The sequence below is a fragment of the Grampus griseus genome (assembly GCF_964374135.1).
Source record: "Grampus griseus genome assembly, chromosome: 3".
NCBI classification, from domain to species: domain Eukaryota; kingdom Metazoa; phylum Chordata; class Mammalia; order Artiodactyla; family Delphinidae; genus Grampus; species Grampus griseus.
The window spans coordinates 125,009,790-125,030,562 of NC_139019.1; positions in this window are offsets into that span (position 1 = coordinate 125,009,790).

Genomic DNA, 20,773 nt, shown 5'->3' on the forward strand with positions numbered 1-20,773 from the left:
TGTGGCTGCTTGTGACTTCCATTCTCTCTCAGCCTCAGTTTCCTTCTCTGTAAAATGGGAGTCGTACCCAGGAATCGACAGTGGCCTGGCCCATCTCTCCCTGAAATCTTTCTGAGTCTCAGTGCCCCCATCTCTAGGATGGGGATGTCATAGTAGCCACCTCTCGGGGCTGCCACGAGGAGTAAGGGAAAGAACCCATGTTAAACAACTGGCACAGTGCCACGTAGTATGTGCTCAATAAACACAGCTGTTTATTATGAATGTTATCATTATAAAATAATTGTATAATTGTTACTGGGAACGTTAGCATCAGAGCAAAGCACGGTTCTCATTGCTCAGCCAACTCTCCTTTCTATCCCCTCGGGCCCACCCTCATGGCTGAGAGACTTCTGGGCTTCACAGGCTCTGGCCACAATTTCATGAGCTCAGGTGACCCCAGGGTCTACACATCCTGGAATCATGGGCTGAACGGACCAGCGCTGCTGGTCTGGATCTCTCCCCTTGAGTGAGCAGCCCAGCTGAATGTGAGCGAGCAAGCCCCCCCCCCCCGCCCCGCCGGCATCCGGGGGATGGAGGAGGGGGTGGAAGGGGGTGTGAAGAGGACAGGGGAGGGACACCGTGAACAGGCATCCAGGACTGCACCGTCCTACTCAGGGCCACTCTTGGCCATTTACAGGAATCACCAAGGGAAGAACGCAGGGTGCAAGGCGCTCCTGAATGTCACAAGATTAATCTGTCCGGGGCAGGTTTCCACAGCATAACTGAGAAGCTGGCTGAGGCTCGAGCTCATGAGAGATACCACCATATTTGGTCAAATACTAGACAGGGCTCTATTCTACCACTGGAAACTCCAGAGGGAGGGGGACTCTGAAAATACTTCCTCAAGTAACAAGGCCCCCAGTCCCACCCCAGGCTGTCCCAGCCCCACCACCACTGTCCTTTGAACAAGTGAAACAGCCAGCACGAGGGGGCGAAGGATGGGGGCAACCTGGCTGTAACCTGTGCAGCCTCCTTGCTGTCCCTCTGCTGCTGCTGCCGGTGGGGTCCAACAGACACGCAGCTGGGGGGGACACATCCCTGCATCCACAGAACGGTGGAGAAATTAAAAGATGGGGATTGGGCTGCTAGGGGGTTCCTCTGCTTCTCAGGACCCCTGAAAGCATCACACTCTCCTTACCTGCTGGCGACACACACTGCTGGCTTCCGTCTCCCGAAGACAGGACTTGGCCGCCTCAGCTTCCAAATTCACGTAGATTCCAGGGTCCTGGGCCCAGAGTTCTGATGGGGCGGGCCCAGGAATTTGCACCTTAACAAGGCCCCAGTCTGGGAGCTATAGGGGTCCTCACCCATCCCCTAGCTCATTCCCTGCCCCACCGCCATTCTACCACAAGGAGACCAAGGCCCAGGGAGGGACGGGTCTTACCCAAGCTCACACAGCATGTGGGTGCAAGGCGGGGTAAGGCTGGTCTGAGCACAATTCAGTCTTCTAATTCTTACTAGTTTTCTCCAAACTTTATACATACAGCTCTGGGCTGGGCTAGGCCTCTTGGCTGCTTATGTGGGAACCTAGGAGCCAGGCCAGTCCCTCTGGGAGTCCCAGAGCTCCCTCAATGTGGAGGGGGATCTGTGTGTACCCAAGCAGGTACAGTGGGGAGTCAAGGATGGGCCCAGGGACCATCACTGGGTTTCCCATTCCTGGGCCATCTCAGGCCAGGAAGGAGGCCCATTCTTCCAGCCTTGGTTTATAGAAACCACTGAGAGGTCATCAGCCCTGAAGGATATCCTGAGGGTGAACCCTGGCCAACCACGTAGAGACCCTACCCCTCAGGTCAGAGCCAGGCCTGAGGGAGGCATGGGCACTTGGGCTTCAGGGGTCTCTGCCCCACAGCAGAGTTGGGGTCCTTAGGTCTTTTCTCACAGAAGGTGGTCAACACAGGGGAATGAGGAAAGGGGTGGATGGGCTGGAGGGTGAGTGTCAGGGAATGGTCGTACTCAGAGCCACCAGGTCCGTGAGCTGCCGCCCAGCTAGGAGCAGTTCTGTACTCACCACCAGGTGGCGCCACCAGAAAGCCAGACACCTCCAAGGAGCAGGCAAACCCTGGCAGAACTTCCGTGCCAGCCACCCCTTTTCCCTAGAATGGACCCTGGGCTGAAAACGAGGGAACCAGGTAAGTAAAAGTCCTTTGCCTGCCCCCGGCTGCCCAAGTAACCCTACTGTTGATGAGGACCAGTGTCCGGGACACCTTCCACATCAGATCAGGAACAGCACGACCAGCCAAGAGTGAGGGGGCAGAGGTGGGGAGGGTTGGGGGCTTCTGTCTGCTGTGTCAGTGATTCCCTTCACTTGGAGCACCTACCACGTGCTAGGCCCTAAGCATCTGGCACCTGGACACCGTAATTTTCAGAAAGAAACAATTAGCAATAATAGCTGTTGTACAATTCTACTTACTGACCACCAGGCACTGTGCTAAGTCCTTCATGTGCATTGTTTTATTAAATCCTTCCAACCACCTTGTGGTGGGGTCCTAATTTTATCCCAAATCTATGGATGGGGAAACTGAGGCTCAGAGAGCCCAAAGTCACAGAGCATTCAAAGCAAGTTTGTCTGATTCCTGCACGTGCTGTTCCCTGCTGTGCGGGAAGGAGAGGAGCATCCCAGCCAGGAAGGAGGCAGGAATGTCCAGGAAGGAGGCAGCTGATCATCAAGGAGGATCTGTGCTTGCCTCAACCTCACCCTGACATCTTCAAACCAGATCCTGCATGTCAGGGAGGTCACTGAGCCCAAGCCCAAACTAGAGTCCTCCAAGAGGATCTGAGAGCTCCCAGGGTGTGGGCATGGTACCCAGCAATGTTCCTGGCACACAGTAGGCATTCACTAAATACTTGATGCATTGAATCAAAACAGCCGTATGTATGTGATACAGGGTGATAATGCTGGGATGGAGCATGGGAGCCCAGAGCAGCGGGGACCTGGAGGAGGAGGTGCAGCTCAGGAGGTAAGAGTTCAGACTCCAGAGGTTGACAGACCTGAGTTTTAATCCTGCCTCTGCCAATTCAGAGCTGTGTGACCTTGGGAAAGTTACTTGACTTCTCTGAGCCTTAGTTTCTTCTGCACAGTGGAGATAATCGTAACTTGGCTCTCAGTGGATGGTCGTTGGGACCAAAGACAATGCATGTTAAAGCACTTAGCAGAGCGCTTGACAAAAGTAAGCCCTCAATTAGTGGCAGCTGCAATTGTTACTATGAGTATTAAAAATAACTTTTGAGTTGGGCCTTCGAAAGGATGCTTCTAGAGTGTTCCTAGGTAGGAGGTGGGGAAAAGGATAGAACCAGCAGAAGAACGTAGAGGTTCCTGTTCCCAGTGGGCCCACCCTGGAGCCTCGGCTGGGCCAGGAAGGCCTGCGGGATTCGGTGTAGAGATTTGCCCAAGTGGACCCAGTAAGGTCGGGGAGGCAGGAGGAGACTAGCAGGCGCCTCTACTGCTATATGGAGGGGGGCTGTGGCCAGGAGGGCGCATCCTCCACTGGAGGTCTTGGCTCTCCTGCCGCACTGCCCACCCCACCCCACCCCCACCCCCTTGGGGTAGGAGTCCTTCTCCCAGGCCCATATTTGCACAAATGCCTCCCTCACTGCTCACTCCAGAGCCCCAGCCAAGAGGCACTATTTTAAGCTCCCTGGATGGGAACGCTGTTGGTGGGAACAGACCCAGCCAGAGAGCTCCCAGTTCTCAAAAAGGGCAAGGCCTGGGTGAATGGGCGGCCACTGGATGTGCAGAGGGTCCGCCGCATCCACATGACCCTCTGCCCAGGCCAGGCGCCAACACCTCCTCCCCCAGGGGAGCAGTCAAGGAAATGCGAGTTGAGGAGGACTGCAATGGGTGGGCTTGTGCTCTGGGGCTGGGTGTCCGAGGCCTCCCTGCCACCCAGCATCCAGCCTCGAGAACACCAAGTTTGTGTCTCTGGGTCGCGGATTGACGCTGGGGAATATCTTGTGTAGGAACCTCTTCTAAAGCATCTTTGCTAGACACGTCCAGTGTAGGGAGATCATTCATCTCTGAGGATGCACATCCCGCTTTTTAAAGCTCTCGATGTTGAACATAATAATAATAATGATACAAGTTTTCTCTTTCGTTATGCTACAGTGCCCTCCTATCATGCACTATGGTGTAGAGGGAGACTGCAGACTTCAGAAGTGATGCTTGGACACGTGCTCTGCCCCTTCTAATGTGGCCACATCCATTCTTCCTAACTTCAATGAGCCTCAGTTTCCTCCTAGGGTTGTTAAAGTGGCCTTATCATAAAAATTATGATTTTCCTGGCATACAAAGGTACTTAAGATTTGGCCAGTTTGGGCTGCTTTTATTGTAATGTGGTTGGTTTGTGTGTGACTGTGTTTGTTGTACGGTGTTTTTGTGTTACGTGTGCTATTTTTGCTTTTGGATTGTGAAAAACCAGTATAGGCTAATATATAAAGCACACACTCTGAACTAAAGCAACTGAACCCCAGCCCCTCCACAAAACTGCTGGGTCACCTTGGGCAGGTGGCCTAACTTTTCTGAGCCTATGTGTCCTCCTCGAGAGGAAGGAGAATTTAATGGGATAATGCACATAAAGCACCTGGCACAGTGTGGGCTCAGGGAATGGCCCTGCTATTATCTCATTGTACACATTATTCTTAGCTGTGCTCAATCAGCTCACACTGAACAATTCTAGAACAACTTTTTTCGAACACTTTCCAGCTGCCAGAGTGCCAGTAATAGAATGGACTGCCCTGAGCTCCCCATTAGCCAAGGTGTTTTAGCAGAGGCCAGAAGACCAGCTGTGAGGGAGATGCAAAAAGAAGAGAGAGTTGAGCTTGGCGAGCTTCGAAAGTTCCCTTCCAGCCCTGAGAGGTTGAATCTTACGTCCAAGGCCTCAGGCCCCATGTGGGGCTGTCCTGCCTGCCTCTACTTGCCCAGACCTAGACAGGAAGGAGCCCAAGGGGGCCCGTGAGGGATGTGGAATAAACAGCCTGTCCCCAGGGCAGATGGAGGCGCCGGGCCCCCTGCCCACCAACACATCCTCCCCTCAGTCCCGGGGGATGTTTATACTCTGGTCAGAGTTTACAGGACGTCTGAACTTACAAGATCCAGAGTTCTGATCTTCCCCCACAAGCTGTCAGCCCCTCCTCTTGCTGGGTGGGTCTGCATCTATTTTGGGTGGGAAGCCCCGTCCTCCAGCGGAAGCAGGAAAAGGGTACAACATGAGAAATGTTCTCTTCAGACCCCCAGAGCCCAGACCCCGGAGGAAGAAGAGCTTGTGCTGTGGAGGATGAGGGGAAAAGGGGGTGGTGTCTCCTGGCTGTTTATGGGAGAGGAGTCCTGGGAGGGGGGACACTTCCCCTGCAGCTTGGGTTCAAAGGCCTGCTCCCGCAACACAGCTAATAACGGATGGTACTTACCAAAGGCTGACTTACATATTGGCTTCAGCTATTGGCTCAGATAGCGCTGTTTTTATTGTGCTGGTTTTGGTGTATATCTGCGTGACTGCGAATTTGCGGCTACGGTCTTGCACGTGCATGTTTTGTTTTACTGGTTTTTTTTTGAAGAGTCACCAGGTGGAAGCTTCTTGCAGGCAGCGGACATGCCTTATTCACACGTGCTTCTCAGCGCCTGGCTCAGGAGCCTGGGCCCCCACTGCGACCAGAGCAGGACCTGTGGAGAGAACAAAGAAACCCTGAGGCTACTCACTTGGGGGACAGGCAGCGACTCCAAGACGCATCACCTCACATGTCAGCAAGGAGCCCTTATGGCCACAGCCAAGGCCTCCATCCCCACCCTGCCTCCCCCACTGGAAAACAGCCTCTTTAAAAACTTACAGGCTCTTAGAGCTGCAGTGAACCTCAACCCAGGCCTCCCTGCAGAAGCTTGTCTCTGGCCTGAACCTGTTGGGAGACAATATTGAGAAGCTGCCCCAGGTGGTGGTTTAAATATCTTGTCTGAGAGGCTCTGTAAGTTTCTAGGAGCTGTGGTCTTCAAAGTAGGGGCAATGAAGAGCCTTGGGAGGTCTTGAGAAGGGTTTATTCCCTTCATTTATCAAATACAGGGACTTCCCTGGTGGTCCAGTGGTTACAAAGCCACGTACCAATGCAGGGGACATGGGTTCAATCCCTGGTCGGGGAACTAAGATCCCACATGCCACAGAGCAACTAAGCCCGTGCGCCACAACTACTGAGCCTGCGCTCTAGAGCCCGCGAGCCACAACTACTGAAACCTGTACACCCTAGAGCCTGCATGCTGCAACTACTGAGCCCACGTGCCGCAACTACTGAAGCCCGTGAGCTTAGGGCCCGTGCTCCGCAACAGGAGGAGCCACCGCAATGAGAAGCACGCACACCGCAACCAAGAGTAGCCCCCGCTCACCGCAACTAGAGAAAGTCCATGTGCAGCAACGAAGACCCAATGCAGCCAAAAAGATTAATTTTTTTAAAAAAGTGTTTTTTTAATTAAAAAAAACAAAACATTTTCTGAGCTCATGTTCTTACAGAGGATGGTGGAGGTAACAGTACCAACATTTTAGGACCAGCCTGTGACTTAGGGCTCTTGCTGGGCCCCTCTCCTCTCAGTCCCCTGTACCCCCTGTATCCGTGGGAACTCCCTCATTTCCTGGGAAGCCCATGACCTCAGCCCTCGGGGCATGTGGAGGAAGGTACAATGTCTCCAGAATGTGAAATCTTGCCAAATTTCCATTGGAAGGTCGGTTCTCATAAATATTGTATATTTGTGGAGAAGGAGGAAGAAGTGGCTAGCATGGAATCTGACCATTTCCAAAGTCTGGTTCCCAACAAAGAAGCCTCGATCATCGTTCTACTGTTAGAAGACAGAGTCAAGGTTTCTGGCCCTGGGAGACAGAGGTGGTCCAGCCCTAGGACCCAGGCAGATGCTGCAAGTAGTTGCCTAGTGTTAACAGTGATATCCCTCTTACACTCATGCACTCTACAGTTTACAAAGCACATTTATATCCGTGACTTTATTTACTCCCGGCATCAATCCCACGTGAATATCAGATTTTCACAGAAGACAAAATTGAGGCTCAGGGAAGGGAAATAACCTGCCCATATTCATATAGTGAGGAAAAGGGGGCAGAGCTTGAGATGAAAGGCTGGGCCTCTGAGACCACTCTTGACCCCAACCCCACCCTAACCTTTTTCCCAGTTAGGGAATGAGCATTGGAAGTAGGCCATGGTTAGAAGTGGGCACCCTGTCATTAGGCAGTGGACACAGAGCCAAAGGCCAACCAAATCATTTCTGATATGGCCTGGCTGTGCTCTACGGACAAACTTACATTAGAGGGAAATGTGTCTGGCGAGAGGGCTCAGTGCGCAAGGGATATGTTTTCTGAGTCAGCTCTGGAGAAAGTTCAAGGGTCGGGGTGACCCCAATCTCCCTCTCCACCAGCAGTGTGCTCTTGGAAAAAACTGGAACTGTTTGGCTCTTCAATCAAGCAATCACATAGCTATGTCCATAATTTTTTGTCTTCCATATTGGGATTCCTTTGCATTCTACCTCATTATCTCAACCACAGAGCCAGCTCTGACTCTGTCATTCCAGAATCACTTACAAATCTTGTTTTTTAGACCAATTCTCAGAATCACAGGCTCAGTGGGACCCTACAGATCATTTTGCTGGCGTCTCAGTGATAGCCCTATCACATGCTCCCAAGGTTCTTATTAGTCTCTACTTGTTTTAAATGTCTACCTCCCTGCTCCTTCCATCTGCTGACGACAAATTTCCTTTTGAGAATATAAAGAACAAAGCTTCTCCCTTTGCCTATGACAAGTAGTATCAGTCAGGATGGGCCAAGTTGTGCTGCATTAACAAACAATCCTCTTGGCGGCTTAGGCCAGCAAAGGCGTCTTTCTCACCTATATTACAAGTCCTGTGTAGGCCGCTATGCTCATCAGAATCACTCAACGACACAGAATGACAGAAGCTTTATCACGATACTTTCTTCCACAAGCACCATAATGGAATCAGAGGTATGTAGGCAGTGGATTTACAGCAGTCAATCATGGGTTCTGGAGTCTTAGCTCCAACCACTTATTTCCTTCAGGCAAATTCTTTCATCTAAAAAGATTGTCAGTTTTTTTATCTATAAAGTGAAGATCATGACAAAGTACCTACCTCACAGATTTTCTGTGAGGTTAACCAAAAGGATGAATGTAAACCCTTAGCCCAGAGTCTGGTTCATAGAAAGAATTCAATAAATGTCAGTTATTATGTATAATGTTAACATAGTATTATGTTAACTTAATAATGCCTACCATCTCCAGACAGAACAGTGCTCCTTTCCACTGTTCCTCATGTTGACCAGTTTGAATTCCTTCGAAGAGTTCTTTTTTTTTCTGCAAGTCATTTTCACATTATTTTTATGCATTTTATCTCATGAGAGAGGCCCTAAGCGTTCAGAGCTGAGGCACAAAAGGATACATCCGTGTGTCTTGCCAACCCCAAGCAATTTATCCAGTTCAAGATACATTACCAAGTCCTTCTGAGGAGTCCAGGGAAGGGAGGTCAAATCTGGAGAAGAATCCTGGCTTGAGATACAACCCTATGGTAGAGAGACACAGAAATCAAACTGTAGAATGTCAGAGTTGGAAGAGACATTTAGAACAAGCAAGTCTCATCATGTCTTCTCTTTTACAGATGGGGAAACACAAGTCCAGAGAGGGAAAGGGACTGCTACAATGTCACACAGCAATTCAGTGTCAGAGCTGGGGCCAGAGCCCACTTCCTTTAATCCCAATCTTGGGGCTTTCTGCACATCACGTAAGGAGATAACATTCTCTACCACTGGGTGAGGAGGGGGCAGATCTCTCAGAATTATGGCTTGTCCTCATTTCACAGAGTTGTACTCCGACAGAGTTGTAAAGTTAAGAACTTTATAAACATTACCTTATTAAGGCTTCTTGGAAACCCAAAGTCACAGCTCCTCTGGGTCATGGGACATGCGTTGAGCATCCAGTGAACAAACAAAGGGTAATGTTACATTTTTCACTTCGTTTAGGAAACCTGGCTTCTAATTATAGGATTTGTTTAACAGTGCCGGGGTGGTTTACGAAGGCCTGGAGTCAGCCTGCAGTCCTCAGGGCTGCTGAGGAGTGTCAGATGGGCAGACACGGATGGGGTGGGGGTGGGTAGCAGGGAGGGGACCTCAGCAGCAAAGGGGAGAGAGGGATGAGCAAAGTCAACTTAAGCTGAGGCCTGGAGGGGGCTATTAATTTTCCCTAATCCCATCAACCAGGTTGCTCCCATTTGGAAATTATCTCCAATAACCCCACCCTGTTACCATAAAGTTTCATATCTGGGCAGTGCATCAATTTGCTCTGTGGCAAGCAGGTGAGACAAGGACCACATAACTCTTGGGTTCTATGAACAACTGAGCCCCCTGCAATAGCAGTCAGGATTAGTGTCCCCCTCCCTGGGGAAAAATGGAATAGGAGCTGGCTTGATCTCCATGGTTATTTAAATAAATATATTTTAAGTAAGGTATTTTTTAAAATAAATCTTTATAAATTTTGTAAAGTACTATAATACGAATGTATTAGATGCCCTTAACACAAATAAAAAATAGAAATTAGAAGTAAAAATAGAAGTCTGTAATATTATATACAATAACTGTATATATAACTATAGTATAGACTATAACTCAGCCCCTTTAGTTAAGCTCATTACCTCAATGTAAATCAGGAAAAAATCAAAACCAGGAAACTACAATGAAGTAAGGCAAAATCACCCAAATCCCCACATTCTTGCAAATGGCTAACAGTGCATTTTCACGCACATGTGCAACCACACGCACACTCACACATGTTATAGGGTGTTCGTTGGCACCATTCAGGGTGCGATTACTGCAGCTCAATTGGTCCTCAGACTTCAAATGTTCAAGGCCCATATGCCTGTAAGGGCAGGAAGTCAGACCTGCAATGTAGCCACTCTCCCCAAGGTTCTTACCATCTTCCTCTTATGCACCCAGGGGTCCCCCTAGTCCTTACAGGTGTCTTGGGGGTGGGGTCAGTGTTGAGTCCCATCTGGTGCTATATCAGTGTGCTGACAATGATAGAAGGATATGAACGTCCAAGCAGAAGCTGGTCTTGGTGAGTCATATCCCAAACTGTGGGTCATGTTCACAACTCCCAAAGGGGCCACAGAGGTGAAAGCTAATATTCTCCCTAGACCAGGGAAGGGCTCCAAGCTAACCACCCAGGGCCCTTCAACAAGGGCGAACCTGTCCCACTTCCTATCAGCATTTGTATACCAGGGAGTCACAGAATTTTTGAGGGCTGTGCCACACCATTGTCCCTCCCCTACAACCACTTTTCCCTGGCAATCAGCACAAAAGGTTTGTTACATCCCTCTCCCTGCCTTTCCCAGAAATACTCCCTTCAGGCAGTTCATAATGACCTTCTGTCCTGATCTGTCCGTGCAGTGGACTAAAGGACAGACAAAACACAAACTTAACCTCCAGCAGGGCACCTTACTACATCCACAATTACCCCTACACACAGACACATCATTTATTTTGTTATGGTAAAAATATGCATAACATAAAACCGAACATTTTAACTATTTTTTTAATTAATTAATTTATTTGTTTTTATTTTTGGCTGCATTGGGTCTTCATTGCTGTGCGCGGGCTTTCTCTAGCTGCGGTGAGCGGGGGTTACTCTTCGTTGCGGCGTGCAGGCTTCTCGTTGTGGTGGCTTCTCTTGTTGCGGAACACGGGCTCTAGGCACGCAGGCTTCAGTAGCTGTGGCACATGGGCTCAGTAGTTGTGGCACACAGGCTTAGCTGCTCCGCGGCATGTGGGATCTACCCAGGCCAGGGCTCAAACCCGTGCCCCTTGCGTTGGCAGGCAGATTCTTAACCACTGTGCCACCAGGGAAGCCCCCATTTTAACTATTTTCAAGGGTACAATTAAGCTTTGAAAAATTGATTTGATGACAATTATAAGTACTTCTTCACTAATTGTCTCTTACTTACCTCTCAGAATCAAACTCTGTCAATGAAACAAAAACGTCTTATGCTCATCAAAGAAAACACATGGAGCTTGATTTTGTTTTTAATTCTTTTTTAAAAAGTAATTTTATTTATTTTTATTTTTGGCTGCGTTGGGTCTTCGTTGCTGTGCGCGGGCTTTCTCTGGTTGTGGCAAACGGGGGGCTACTCTTCATTGTGGTGTGCGGGCTTCTTATTGCAGTGGCTTCTCTTGTTGCGGAACATGGGCTCTAGATGCCCGGGCTTCAGTAGTTGTGGCACGCGGGCTCAGTAGTTGTGGCTCGCGGGCTCTAGAGCACAGTCTCAGTAGTTGTGGCGCACGGGCTTAGTTGCTCCGTGGCCTGTGGGATCTTCCCGGACCAGGGCTCGAACCCGTGTCCCCTGCATTGGCAGGCGGATTCTTAACCACTGCGCCGCCAGGGAAACCCTGGAGCTTGATTTTTTAACAGCACTTTTCAAATCATATGTTCCGAATGATCACCTCTGAGCTGTGCCTTTCGGGTCGAATTAGCACGAAGTCAGGGCTGGGGGTTAGGGACAGGTTGGAGGTGAGAACATGAAGTGTGAGATAAAGCTCATAGGACCTCAGGGCTGGAAGGGACTTGCCAAGTTGTCATCAGCCTGTTTGCATTCCTCTAGCATCATCACTTTACCAAGACAGCCCATCAGCCCATCTCATCCTTGAGTTAATCCACTGACTCAAAAAAGTCCTTCCTGCATAGCTCTAAACGCCACCTTCCTGAAGGTTCTAACCGTATCAGCTCAACCTCTTCATCGATCACCTGTAGAGGTGGAGCAGCTCTGCCCGGCCCCCTGAGTCTCCTGGTCTTCAGGACCCTCACCCTCCTGCTAGGGATTCCCTTGTCCCTGACTGCACACACCCTCTGAGGACACAGAACTCATCAAACACACTCTCATACCCAGCCCTTAACAAGAAGCTCCCCTCACCTCCTAAGATGTCTTATTCACACATACAAAGCCAGAGTCTCACTGACCTGTTTCCTCTGGGAGCAGAGGGATTTCACGGCTGCCTTGCCACAGTGTGGAAAGAAAAGCCACTTCACACAATGGTTAATAGACGTAAAGCACTAGTAACTCCCAGGAGAGGGCACGGGAGGAAAGAGAAATGGCTTCAAAAATGTTTGAGACAGATATATGGACACTGAGTCACATATGGCTGCCGTTTAGTCAGCCTTCTGAGACATTTTGGTGCCAGGACACCTCCCCTCCCAGGACCTGCCTGCAGGTTGCTTCTGTTCCTTGTTCTCGCCTCTGGTAACAGACCTTACGATAACGGAGACTGTTGGCTCACAGGGGTGGCCAACTCATGCTTGGCCAGGCACAGAGTTCTTGGGTGTTGAAATGGTGGGCCTTTCCATAACTCATACTGGTCACTTTTCTGTTTTCTTTTCTGTCTTGATGTAATATCTCTGATGCTACAGTAGCACAAGTAATAGAAGCATAACAAGTTTCACAGCCTCCAAAGTGGACTTTCCATAATTTCGATGGTTCCGTTGGGCTGGCTTTATCTTCACCCTGGGATCTGCTGGTGGTGCTTTGGAGTGTCAAACCAGAACACTGAACAGGAGCGGGGAGCGGGGGTTACAAGCCTTCCCTACCATGATCTTACAACCCAGGGGTGCGCTTGTGAATGGTATCCATCTTCTAGGTTCAGGAGGGAAGGGGATGACATGAATGGCAAGCCTGCTGTGTGCCAGGTGTGATGTCATAACCCTTAAAATAAATACCTGGCATTTACTGAGCACTTACTCTGGAGCTGTACAGGGCTAACCGCTTCGTAAGCATGGTCTCGCTTCGTCTTCACAGCAATCCTGGGAGGTGGGGGCCCTTTCTGGCCCCATTTTACAGAGGAGGAAAGTGAGGTTCACAGATGTTAAATACAGTTCCCATCCCCACTCCCCGTGGGAAGCAGCAGAGGCAGTACTGAGCACAGTCTGGCTCCATATTTGACCCATCCCCTAGGACTGCAGGGGCAACACCAAAAGGCAGGCCCTATGTTTCCCATTTCACAGAGGAGTAAAGTGAGGCTCAGAGCAGCAGTTGAAGAACTGTGCCCAGACCTCACAGCTAAGAAACAGCAAAGGCAGGAACAAACACACAGGCCTCCCGACAAGAGAATTCTTTCCTCAGAAGGAACAAAGTCAGGGTGAAGCTCCTCCTACTAGACTGGGAGCCTCTTAAGGTCAGGGACGGTGTAGGGTTCAGCACCCCACACCCCTGGAGCTGCCCCGTACAGGATGGTCTGAGGCCGCGTGCTGGAGGGAATCCTGCGCTGAGGGAGGGGAGAGAGAGGGAAGCAGTCCCATGTGGACCAGAGGTCCAGGGGACTGTGGATGAGAACGTGAATGAAGGTAGCTGGGGTCCAGCCAGCCTGGCCACAGAAGGGAAGCTCTGAGCAACAAGGCCACTGGGAGGAGCCCTCCTCCAGCCTCAGCGGCCACTCCTATGCCCACAGCCGCCGTCCACAGACATCTTCCCGGCTATCCCTCACAGGCACTGCAGGAGGCCTGGGGACTCATACCCTCCCCAGGGGGAGTTGTGCTCTCCACAATGAGCTAGACAACAAGCAAGTACATCAGTAGATATGTAAAATATAGGCACAGTCCTGGAGGGCAACAAGCAGGGACAGCAACAGAGAATAATGTGGCGGCCAAGTAAGCCTCTCCCAGAGGTGACTTTTCTTTATTTTTTTTTGAGGTACGTGGGCCTCTCACTGTTGTGGCCTCTCCCGTTGCGGAGCACAGGCTCTGGATGCACAGGCTCAGCGGCCATGGCTCACGGGCCCAGCCGCTCTGCGGCATGTGGGATCTTCCCGGACCGGGGCACGAACCTGTGTCCCCTGCATCGGCAGGCGGACTCTCAACCACTGTGCCACCAGGGAAGCCCCCAGAGGTGACTTTTGAGCTGAGACCAGAAGCAGGAGGAGAAGCCAGCTATGGGAAGCTCTGGGTAGAGGGCACATCTGGTGGAGAGGACTGCAACTGCAAAGGCCCAGAGGCATGAAAAAACACTAAGGACCCTATAGGAGGCCAACGTGGCCAGAGCATAATGAGAAAGGGCAAGAGACAGGCGTTTCTCAGGACTAGGACTTCAGGGGAAAGGGAGCCCCAGTGGTGAGTCCCTGGATTCCCTCTCCTGCCCCGTCGCAGCCCCCTGTGTGACAGGCGCAAGCCCTCTGGGGCCCCAGCCTTCTTTGCACAATGATGGGGTTGGCATCCAAGGGTCCCAGCTTTCTGGAGAGAGGATTTCCTTCCTCATGGTCCCCCATCCCCTGCCATTCCCACCACCTTCTGGACCCCAGGAGCCAGGACTGGCGTCTGCCCCGCTGGGGGTTCCCAGAAAAAAAATCTCAGAACTCCCACTCCCGTCCTGGGACACAGGGGCCAGGGAAGAGGGAGGAAATTCTCACACACAGCTTGCTCCCAGGGAGTTTGCTCATGTTCCCAGGCTGACAACTGGCAACCCTCAGAACTCCGGCCCCTACCCCCTTCCTCCCCCTCCTCTCCCTGCCTCCCGCTCTCCCCCGACCCCCCTTCTTCAGCTTAATGACTTCCACATGGGCCTCTGGCAGCTGGAGCCAAGCCTCCCAGCATTGTCTGAAATCTCCAAATTTAGAAGAAATATGAAAATTGTCAACCACTCCTTCCTTAGGGGGTAAAAGCAACAGTCGGCACCAGGGGCAGGTCAAGGCGAGGCGGTCACGTGGCAGGCGCCTGGGCCAATGGGGGCCCTCAGAGGACTCAGCACCCGCCTCGCCCCAACACCAGGCTCGCCTCTTCAGCTCATATAAGGTAAAAGGCAGAGGGGCCTTTGCAGCCAGGGAGCAGCGGGCAAGGGGCTAAGGGGAGGGGGGCCCAGTGCCAACTGTTTAAAAGTGCCCCTGTGGCAGTGGCAGTGGCAGTGAGGGGTGCCAAAGGCCCAGTCAAGTTAGTTGAGAAACCATCCCCGAAACGGGCTGGCCCACGTCTCCAGGCCACAAGGAGCCACACTTGGACCAGACCCCAGGAGAGGTAAGAACCAATGGCAAACAGGGGTCTGCGAGTCAATGGTGGGGTCGGAGGTGGGGGGGGGGGCGCGCTCTGTGGTATCCTCCCCGGGGGGATGCTGTGTCCAGGGGCTGGTCCTTGCTCTCCTGCTAACCCACTCTGGGCCTCAGTTTCCTCATCCGTGCAGGGGCTGAACCGGATGATCTCTAAGCGCCCATCCTGCTCTGACCGAGGTGCAGGATCTGTGGTCCTGTTGGCTTTGAGGACTCCTTGTGGCTGTGGTTAAAATGGGGGGGTGGGAGCAGCGGAAGGGGACAGCATCACTGTCCCACCGCCTGAGCGTCACCTGAGTCTGGGCCCGTCTTGCTGGCTTCGCGGTAGACAGTGCTTATTCCTTGTCTATGAGGTTTGATTTCTCAGCTCTAAGAGCCTGGGGCTCCTGGCAAGGAAAACTGTTTTCAAATAATGGTTTCAAGAAGCAAAGATGTTGGAGAAGCGATGTCAGCTCAGGTTCCAGCAGACAGGCAGAGAGGCAGGGAGGCCGGGGCTGGGACGCAGCCGTGGAAAGGGCACACTGGCTGGGGGCGCAGGCTCCAGCCTCAGCTCTGCCTCTCACTACCTGGCCCTGTGGCCTTGGGCAGATGCCCTACCCTCTCTGGGCTGCAGTTTCCCATCTGTACTGTGAGGCCATCGGACAACATGGTCTCCATGCAGGATGTGGCTTCTGAGCCCCGTTTGAGCCGAGAGGGCAGCTCATGTTGGGAAGTTTCCCCAGGAGGCCCTGAGCTGAGTCTGCCATTTGACAACAGGCTTAGAGGCCAAGCAGACCCAGAGCCGGGGGAGCTTTGGGAGGTTGAGCCTCGGGTGATAGAAGGGAGCTGTAGTGTCTGACTGCAGGCTTGGCCAAGGGAAGGGTCGGCTCACAGCCCTGAGACCTCAGGATGAGCCTGGCCCTGAGGCAGCCTCGGCTGGGGCTGGGGCTGGGGCTGGTCTCTAAATTCAGTGTACTAGGGGCTCAAGACCTTGGAAAGACGGGGACAGAAAAGACAGCAGAGCGGGTCAGGGGGATGAAGTGGTGGGGCCAGGGGACTCAGAGGAAGGCAGGGGACTTGCAGTGGGGAACGTGGGAGGCAGGGCTGGGTAGAGCAGAGGCCTGGGTCACAGCCGGCAGACGTGCAGGCAACGTGGCTCTTCTGCATATGCTGTGGCCACATCTGGGGCCCAGAATGGACACAGTCCTCCAGCACCAGCCTGCCCAGCACCCTCACCTCCCCACTTTTGGTTATGCAAGACCTGAGGCCATAAGAGTCCAAAAACAGACTCTGGAACCCAATCCAATTGCCTGGGTCCCATTCTGGCTTTTTTACTTACAAAACAAGTGACCCTGGGGAAGTCACTTGCCATCTCTGAGCCTCAGCTTCCTCCTCTATAGAATAGGTATGGTCTTGGTTCCGACCTCGCTTGGCTGTCATGAGGAGTGAGGGACACAGGTACCGAAGAGCAGGATAAACGGGGCTGATATTCATTACAATTAGGCCCTACTCCTCTTGTGAGGCAAGATGACCTTAGCTGTGTTTATAGGGAAGTGGGAATGAGACCCGGCCAGGGAGCACCCTGAGTTGCCTAAGAGAGAACAGGGTCTGGAAAGAGGCAGGACAGGTGAGTTCAGAGGTCAGAGGTTAAGGGGCACAGAAGAGGGGTCAGCTTGAGATGCTTAATGGGCTAGATGAAGTCTCCTTTCCTGCATTTATAGGGCATTTTGTGGGCAACGTGTCTCAAAGTGCGGTGTCTGAAGCACTGCATGCTCATCAACTGACAGGGAATCCTGAGTGGGGCCCAGGAAGCTCCATTACAAGCTCTCCAGGGAATCCTGAGCACATGGAGTTTTGAGAATACTGGGCTGTCAAGCAGCCTGGTACCCTCACAAACACAGCTGAGGTAACTGAACCCACAAAAAGAGAACACTGCTCTAGGTCACCTGGAGAGCTGATGGCAGAGCTGGAACAGAACAAGTCTCTGCCCAGCCCAGGCCTCTGTAAGGTGGTGCGGATAGGAGAATTACACTGTGATGATGACAGTACAGGCCTAAGACCTTTATACAAATTACTTCACTTAATCTTCAGAACAACCCTGTGAGGTAGGTACAACTATTATCCCCATTGTACGGATGAGGAAACTGAGGCACAGAGAGGTTAAGCAGCTTGCATAAGGTCACACAGCTCGTGAACTATTAAACCTGGACAGCGTATGTGTGCCGGCTGCCCCAGCTCCTCTGTCCCCAGGGGTCTCCTACCTCCTGCCTTGCTCCTTGGACACCACACCCCACAACTCCTAGGGACCTTCCAAAGTACCTCATGAATTTGTATGGGGGATTTCCCCCCTGCCAGGTACTTGGCTGAATCTCTTGCATTATCATTTAATCCTCCCAGGATTACCCTGAGGAAGGAATCAGCATCATTACATCATCCTAATTTATAGGGAAAGAAACCACTGGAGCTTACCCAAGGTCACATGGCTAGGAAGTGGCAGACGGGATTTGAACTCAGTCTACAAAATGCATGCTTGTAGCCTGCCCACCAGGGCACCTCTGAGCACAATGATGAGGGATCCCACTTCGTAGGGGAGACCAAGGCTAAACGGGTGACCACACCAGAGCTTGAACCCAAGTCTTCTAGTTCCAAGGCTATTGCTCTTCCTTGAGCCCCACCACTGCCCCAGGACAGAAAGGAGTTTGCTTGTCACTTGTCCCTAGGATCCACATGGCAGCTCCTGGGGCAAAGTTAGCCCTTTCCCAGGCTGGCTTGTTCCAGGGAAGAGCTGACACATATAGCCCCGAGGAATACCAGTTCCAGGCCTGGTGCCGCCACTGACCCTCGGGGCTGTGTCTGATTCCCTGTGTGAGCCTTGAGAGTTAGGGGAGGTGGCCTCTGAGGTCCTCCGCTCCAGGTTATGCCTGGGCCCTGCCTCAATAGTGATTTCCCAACTAAACAGTCCCTGGGACTCAGGGCCATGGGGTCGTGCAAAGAATTGTGATAAAGATTTTTTCCAATTATGGTTATTATGACCCTTTTTGTCCATATCTCCTGGGGCACATGAGCCAGAGTTTGTCTGGGGTTCATATCTAGAGAGGGACTGCTAGGTTCTGGCGTGCACACCTGTCAACCTCACAGGAAAGCAGATTATTTTCCAGAGTGGCCAAAGCACGTCACAACTTCCACCAGCAGAACGTGAGCACTCCCCTCCTTGACAACACTTGAAATTATCTGAATTCTTAAAGTATACATGTTACACATTTTACTCTGTTCTTATTGAATTTGTATAATTAAGAACGTAAGGAAGAAACAGAAATGCTGCAACACTACTGTCCACATGGGTATCTAGAAATTTGCCCTACATGCACCAAGTCGCAGGGTAGCCTGCAGGCCCTGGGGTGGGGATGGGCACAGCCTACGTGGCCCTCCCCCAGCCCAGCAGTATGCAGTGGCCACGGGCCAAGGAGAGGTTGCCTGTGATGGTCTGCAGGAATTCGGAGGAAAGAGCCCACAGTGTCTGCCACCTCCTAAAGGCCTGTCTAGACAGTCCTGGCCCCATGGGGCTTCACCACACATGGCGAGAGCCCGCAGAGGCCGGCTCCCTCCCCTCTTGCAAAAGAGGCTTGTTGGTGACAGTGCTTCACCACCAGAAACCTTTTCTCCAATTCAAAACAGAAATGCACAGCATGAGTCACCCACTCTCGTGGCCCATGGATCACCCACTCATCAGGCCCCTTTTCGTTTGGATGAGAAAACAGAGGCTGACTCTGGAGCCAGGGGCCTTTCCAGTATGGGCTGCATGAATCCTAGTGCCCAGGTGATGAGGGGACCAGGCGGGTCAGAGCACTGCTAGAGTGGGGCTAAGATGCAGCAGGCTGGTTGTTAAAGGTGCCAGAGGGGAGTCAGGCTGCCTGGGTTTGAATCCCAGATCTGCCTAATATCAGCTGTGTGACCTTGGGCATGATTAAGAGTACCTGCCTCGTTAGATTATTGCATTGTCTGGATTAAATGAGTTAAAACTCATGAGGTCCTTAGAACAGTGACTGACACATAGTAGGTACTGAATAAAAAATAACTGCCAAAAGGCAGTTTCTTTGCGGGGAGGAGGTGCCGTACTGGACCCCAACTCTACCTTCCACCTAGGGGGATAAGCTGCCCTTGCTCCTTCAGAAATAACAATCGTCATATATCAAGTCTTCCCAAGTGGCCAACGCTCCATCCAGCACTCTCTGAGGTAAATAACATTAACCCTCTGGGAACTCAGAGGCTCAGAGAGGTTTAGTCATTTGCCCAAAGTCACACAGCTTGTAAGAGGCTCAGCTGTGGCTCAAACCCAGGTCTGGATGACTCCAGAACCCATGCACATATACTCTAGCACTGCCCCCCTGAGTCTGTGAGCAAAAGCTACTTCTGGTTCTACCCGTCTAATAGGAAAATTCTTGGCATTTAGGAAGGGGGCCATTTGAAGCACGATGCCTCCTTCTAGATTAGGCATTGTTATGGTAAGATATAAACAGAGCCCCCCCAACTCCCATCCCCACGCCTGCTCAGGGGCAAAAATGCAGACAGTTCTCACCAGTGAGCACACCTTACTGTGGGCTGAGTACCCCTGGGGGCCTGTTCAGTCCTGGGCTGCCCTTGACTGTCACAGCTCATCAGTTATTTGAGGATGGGGTAGTCAGCTAGTCCATTTCTGGAAGAAGCAGCCTCACTCTTGCACATTCCCGAGAGCCCAAACCAGCCACAAGCATAGGTCACCTCCTCTAAGGTCCTCCTCGGACCCAAGCCATGCACCAAGGGAGATGGAAAACACACTGGGCCCTGCAAACTTAACAGGGACACTGCTCAGCTGCCACTAGCTTTTGCCCCATACCCTCCTCCTCCTTCAGAGAAACAGGGATGGGGTGAAGTGTTCAGAGGGAGGCCGCCGCCTAGGGAGGCCATCCGTAGTGGCCACGACACCACCCTGGCTGGGCTGCTGGGCTCAGAGGCCACTGGTCAGTCTGCCTGGAGCCTGCCGGACCTCAGACATGTCACCCAACAACCCCACTGAGTCTGAAGGCATCTGACGAGATAAGCTGAACAAGATGGGGAGAAAGGGAAAGAAACAGGCTAAGACTCTAGCCCTGGCTCTATAGCCAACAGAGAAGTAAGTTCATCAGTCCCTTTGGGCACTTCAGGCCGAGATGCTCCATGATTTGGGATGGAAGGAGGACAGCTCTGGTTATCCCACGTATGACAACGGATGCCCAGACTCTCAGGGAAGGAAAACCTGGGGTAGGGGTGGTCAGAGTAGCAGGGGCACACTTTGGATAGACCGAGAAGAGAGGAAAAGGCATTCCAGGTGGAGAGTTCTGTGTACGAAGGTAGGGAGGAGGAAAGACATTTTCAGGAGAAGAGCAAACAAGCCCACTTGGCTGTTTGAACCGAGAGCAGGTCGAGAAGTCCTGTAAGGTTTGAGGCTGGCAAAGTGGCAACAGCCTGGTTGCAGAATGGCTTTGATCGCCAGAAATCAAAGCCCCAGAAGATGGAAGAAGTGCTCCTTGACATCTGCCTCTGGGAGGGAAATCTGTACCCTCCCCCAAAACACCATCAGGCCAAGAGCCTCAGTGCAGGGAGAGAATTGGGAATTTGGGCATTGTTGACTCTGAGATGTCAAATAATGGGACAGGAGACCTTGGGGTGAGATTAGGAGGGGT